Genomic DNA, 5,214 nt, shown 5'->3' with positions numbered 1-5,214 from the left:
AAGCAGCTGCTCCTCTTTGAAGTCACATGACTGCCCGCAACAACCCCATTTGCCATATGATCTGCACACAACCCAGGGCTTTCCATTGTGTAGCCGATTCTCTGACACAGTCTTCTTACAACTTGTTGTTTTCTTGCAGACCTTTCATTACCCCCAACTAGGTAGCTTCATCAGCGCTAGAAGGGAGTGGGATATGGAGGAGGAGGAGGAGGAGGAGGAGGAGGAGGAGGAGGAAGAAGAAGAAGAAGAAGAAGAAGAAGAAGAAGAAGAAGAAGAAGAAGAAGAAGAAGAAGAAGAAGAAGAAGAAGAAGAAGAAGAAGAAGAAGAAGAAGAAGAATGTGGGGTTCTCAATGCTCTCTGAACTTGGTTGTTTTCTTGCAGATATTTCATTACCCAACTAGACAACATCATCAGTACTTGAAGGGAGCAACCCCAATGATCAATAACCCCACCGATAATGTTCCCCAGTTAGCCTCCAGTCCCCTAATCCTCTTTGTTGCTCTTCTCTGCACTCTTTCTAGAGTCTCAACATCTTTTTTTTGTATTGTGGCAAACCAAACCGGATGCAATACTCCAAGTGTGGTCGTACCAAGGCATTATAAAGTGGCACTAACAGGTGGCACTACATTCCATATTAAGCAGATACCAAAACATCAAATTTGGTTGGGTGGAGAAACTCACCAACCCTTCAAATGTATAAAGAAAACCAGAAAGTACTATTCTAATGGATCCTTTACAATAAGTGGCACTTCATCTTTTTTTTTTTTTAAATAGCTCAAGCACTTCATTTCAAGCAACAACCGGGTTATTAAAAAGGCAGTTGAGGAGAAGGATTTGTTTATTGTTCACCCTTGCCAAGTATCATAACCCTCTGACCCACCGCCACGATTCGATATTTATAGCAATCGTCTCTCTTTGTTAATATTCACGGCTGTCCGTTTTCTCGAAGCGTTTCACGATTCAACACACCAATCCAGCACATGTCGGTTCGCATCTCATCTATATTTTAGCATGAACAAATAGCATCGCATCTGAATTTTAAGCCTCAATCCAAACATTAGGAAAAAAAAAAAAAGACGCGGTTTTGGATGGAAGCTCAAAACGTCGTTTCGGATCGTTGGCATGGAATTCAAAGTCTCTCATAAAGCCAACTTTTTTTTTTTTTTAGCTTATGTTGCTTAAGCCTTGAGAGATGGAAGTCTCCTTTCAGCAGAGAGCAGTTTGAAAATTTATTTGTTTATTCAAAGAAGCAATCCGGAAAAGATTTTTTTGCCCAGGGAAACCATAAGGGCTGATAGATAATTCAGTTCATGATGCATCCAAAGCATTCTGAGAAGAAAGAAAAGGAACAAAGAAAAGAGGATGATAAAAATGATTGATGATGATGATGATAATTATGATGATGATGATAAACTAAAATGTTTCATAGGAATAATTTCATTAGCATTGGAAGGAGTTATGGTTGTGCAGTGGTTAGAATGCAGTATTGCAGGCTACTTCTGTTGACTGCTGGGTGCCAGCAGTTCAGTCCTGACCGGTTCAAGGTTGACTCAGCCTTCCATCCTTCCGAGGTGGGTAAAATGAGGACCCAGATTGTCAGGGGCCAAGAGGCTGACTCTGTAAACTGCTTAGAGAGGGCTGTGAAGCACTGTGAAGCAGTATATAAGTCTAAGGGCTATTGCTATTGCCCTTCCTTCCTTCCTTCCTTCCTTCCTTCCTTCCTTCCTTCCTTCCTTCCTTCCTTCCTTCCACCCATCCATCCATCCATCCATCCATCCATCCATCCATCCATCCATCCATCCATCCATAGATAGTGCACAGTGGTTAGAATACAGTATTGCAGGATAATTTTGCCAACAGCCAGCAGTTCAAATCCCACCAGGCTCAAGGTTGACTCAGCCTTCCATCCTTCCGAGGTGGGTAAAATGAGGACCCAGATTCTTGGGGGCTGACTCTGTAAACTGCTTAGAGAGGGCTGTGAAGCCTTGTGAAGCGGCATATAAAGTTAGATTCTAGGTTCTTGGTTAAAACTCTCCTTGATTAGTTTCCATCTGTTGCTTCTTGTCCTGCCTTCTGGTGCTTTTAGGAAGAATAGATTGACACCCCCTCTTCCTTGTGGCAGCCCCTTAGATATTGCAACACTGCTATCATTTCTCCCTTCTCCCCTCCCCCCATTTCCTCGGACCCCACCCCCCAAAATGTCAACACTAATTGATTCCCTAAAGGATGCATCAGAATTAAGATGCCACTTTAAGCCTGGCCAATTTACAACAACTGAATGCAAATTAAATCACAGTGGTGGGATGGCAATTACTATTTTTTTCAAGGGCAGAGAAGAGCGGATGAAACTCAAAGCAGATAAAATCATTTCACTGTCCGTACTTCTTTCATTCCATACCCATCAATTGGTATTGACATTGATTTCAGCTCTCGGGGTGGAGAGCTGCAAAAAAATAAATCTCCATGGTTAAACCTTTGCACGGATTCAAGTCCGCCAACCATTATTTAGGAAGAAGTAGTCTCACCCCCAAATAAAGGCAATCTCAGAAATAGGGTGTAATTTGTCTTTCTAGGCCTTTTTTTGTTTTGTTTCAGACTCGCAAATATTCTAACCCTGCAGCTTCTTGGACTGCAAAAAAAAAAGACATTAATTTGTTTACAAATAAGATAAATCATAACAAGGAGAGCAGAGAAATCGGAGGATAATTAACGGGGATTTCATTCAGACAAGCTTTAGAGAAACAATAAAATCTGCACAGCCTGGATTAAAAGCAATTATGAGGCAAATTGGTTTTGCTGGCGATCGAGCTAATTAATCCACACCCTTAACTCAAATTGGTTGACTTTTTAATTACCAGATAATCTCACCCACAAGGCAAGTGTTTCTTATTCATCCTTGTCTTTGACAGCCATGTCTGTTTAGAGTGAAAATAAGAGACCCGATGCCCTCCAGATGTTTAGACTACAGCTCCCATAGTCCTTTGATCACCAGCTTTGATTTGAACTGCAGGCCAAAATATCTAGAAGGCTGTTTAGGTCTTGTAAGGGGATTCTGTTGTAAATCTGTGTCATGGATAAGCCACCGAAAAAAATGTTGTGCCGGCAACCTCCCAGCTTGAAGAGAAAGTTTGTGCTACTTACCATCATGGGATGAAAGCATTAGAAAAAGATTTTGGATGTCTTCTAGTCTATCTGTATTAATTCAGCAATCCTCAGACCACCACACTCAAATGTTATCCAATCTTTGCTTGAAAGTCTCCCAGCTTCGAAGAGAAAGTTAGTCCTTGATACTTACGATCATGGAATCAAGAGCATTAGAAAAGATCTTGGAAATCTTCTGGTCTAACTGTGTTTATTCAGGAATCTTCAAACTATCCCACTCAAATGTTACCCAACCTTTGCTTGGAAGTCTCCAGTGATGGGGCACTCATAATTCTAGGAACTAAACTGTTCCATTGCTTCATTCCTCCCCTGGCCAGAAAATTTCTCCTTATTACAAGTTTGGATCTGTGTCTGTAAACTTTCCACCCAATGATTCTTGTCCTACCCTTGGGAGCTGCAGGAAAATAATCCACATCCTGTTCTCTGTGATAACCCTTCAAGCGTTAGGAGCCAATGACCAACTAGTATGGGTGGAATTATTCTGGAAGCTAATCATGATTTAATGTGTGACATGAACTCAACCAGTTCCTGTATTTTTATCCCCCCAAGTACATCATGGTTGAATAAATTGGAGAACCAATATGATGCAAAGGTTCATTTGTTGGACTAAAGCTGCAATGAGCCCAGCTGTCAACCCCAAAATTGACGTATGTGTAGCCATTTTATTTAGCTTTATTATATCTTTTCTTTCTTTCTCTTTGCTGGTTATGAGGGGAAAGGTTTCAGGCTTGTCACATTCCTAAGGTGGGAGGAGTGGAGATAGAGAGAGTTGTTTAGGCTAGGTGGTTCTTCTTCCCGTGGGAACAAAAGCTGACCATGCTGAGACCTGGAGGTGGAGATTGATGACATCAGGAAACAGTGATTTACTTCTATTGGGGAATGTGACTTTTGGGGGATGTTTCTAACTTCCAGTATTATGTGGTGTAATTCTGGGTTGTGTCAGATCCGGAATTACAACAGACTTTGCCAATTTGATGCTTTCCTAAATAAAAGAAATTGTTTTGGAAGATGGACTTTGCACTTTTCTTTTTAAATGGATTTCATCACTTGGAAACCTGACACCAGCTCGGGTTCAACTTCCAAGCTCAAAATCAGCCATTCTAATTTAACCAGCCACTCTACTTTGCAGAGTTGTTATTTTGGGATTAACACGGAGACCTCTCCTCTTCCCTTGTGGACCACTACGAGTTCCTTAAGCTACAATTCTATACATAATACATCAACAGCATGATCAGTTAATGAACCAAGCCATGGGGACTTAACGGCCCAAATGCTGTTGCTTAACTCAAATTCAATTTCTAAATAACACCATCAAACTAAACCAAGAAGCTGAAGAGCAGCCCAACATTCACACTCTAGAGTAAGCAAGGCTGGAAGTCAAATGCAAGTTTGGATGCAGCAGGTAAGACAACCTGCACTAAAAACTTCCAGAAGATCCACTCAAGATCAAAGATAGAATCCAGCTGATTCTTAAGAATTCTTAATAACAGCACATGCTGAACTGTAAACTATAAGCTAAACCAGAGGAGGTCGCCAACCTTTTGGACCTCAGGGACCACCAAACTCATAATTTTAAATCCCGCGTTCCACCAATATGAATTTTGACTGTCGGTGGCTTGCTGATGTTGGTGGGAAAATCAGTCCCCTATTCCAGAGCTGTAGTAGTCACAGGACTGGTCCTTTGGTCGCCCCGGAGCAGCCGCTCCTCCACTCAGGTGCACCGGCCTGCCATGGACTGGAGGAGCTGCTCCGGGATGACCAAAGGGCCAGTCCTGTGACTATTGCAGCTCTGGAATATGGGACCGACTTTCCCACCAACGTCAGCAAGCCACCCCGGGGCGGATTTCCCTCCCCTGCTGTTGGTCTTACCTTCTAGTTCCAGCTCGCGTGGCTCTACTCAAGGTAAGGTTTGCGCTCGGCCAAAGGTTGGAGGCCAGTGGGTGGACGGGCCATGTGGGCGGCACAGCCTTGTGTTCCTGTGCAGCCTGGATTAATTGCTTTGGGGGGGGGACATTTCTCTCTGGACCACCAAAATTTTCTCGTGGCCCACCA

At 42.7% G+C, this 5,214-nt stretch overlaps 1 long non-coding RNA gene across 1 annotated transcript; it reads right to left on the bottom strand.

Annotated features, from left to right (window-relative positions):
* Positions 1 to 820: 820 nt before the first annotated feature.
* Positions 821 to 4,708, bottom strand: LOC148124681 (uncharacterized). Its single transcript, XR_015745179.1, has 3 exons — positions 3,142 to 4,708; positions 2,526 to 2,629; positions 821 to 1,329 (listed from the first exon to the last, which is right to left on the bottom strand). It is a non-coding gene; the product is annotated as an uncharacterized LOC148124681 (long non-coding RNA).
* Between the last annotated feature and the right edge of the window lie 506 nt (positions 4,709 to 5,214).

The sequence above is a fragment of the Pseudonaja textilis genome, chromosome 14 (genome assembly GCF_049901715.1).
Source record: "Pseudonaja textilis isolate UNSWEBS1 chromosome 14, rPseTex1.2, whole genome shotgun sequence".
In the NCBI taxonomy this organism is placed as follows: Eukaryota; Metazoa; Chordata; class Lepidosauria; order Squamata; family Elapidae; genus Pseudonaja; species Pseudonaja textilis.
This window is presented reverse-complemented; position numbering and strand designations above follow the sequence as displayed.